Below are 356 nucleotides of genomic sequence, written 5' to 3'. Positions count from 1 at the left end.
ATCTATCTATCATCTCTGTCTGTCTGTCTGTCTGTCTGTCTGTCTGTCTGTCTGTCTGTCTGTCTGTCTGTCTGTCTGTCTGTCTGTCTGTCTGTCTATCTATCTATCTATCTATCTTGTCTTTCTGTCTGTCTATCTATCTTGTCTATCTTTGTGGGTCTGTCTGTCTGTCTGTCTGTCTGTCTATCTATCTATCTATCTATCTGTCTATCTATGTATCTATCTGTGTGTCTGTCTGTCTTGTCTGTCTCTATCTATCTATCTATCTATCTATCTATCTATCTATCTATCTATCTATCTATCTATCTATCTATCTATCTATCTATCTATCTATCTATCTATCTATCTATCTATCT

Source organism: Sinocyclocheilus grahami, unplaced genomic scaffold, assembly GCF_001515645.1.
Source record: "Sinocyclocheilus grahami isolate Dianchi unplaced genomic scaffold, SAMN03320097.WGS_v1.1 scaffold442.1, whole genome shotgun sequence".
In the NCBI taxonomy this organism is placed as follows: Eukaryota; Metazoa; Chordata; class Actinopteri; order Cypriniformes; family Cyprinidae; genus Sinocyclocheilus; species Sinocyclocheilus grahami.
This window is presented reverse-complemented; position numbering follows the sequence as displayed.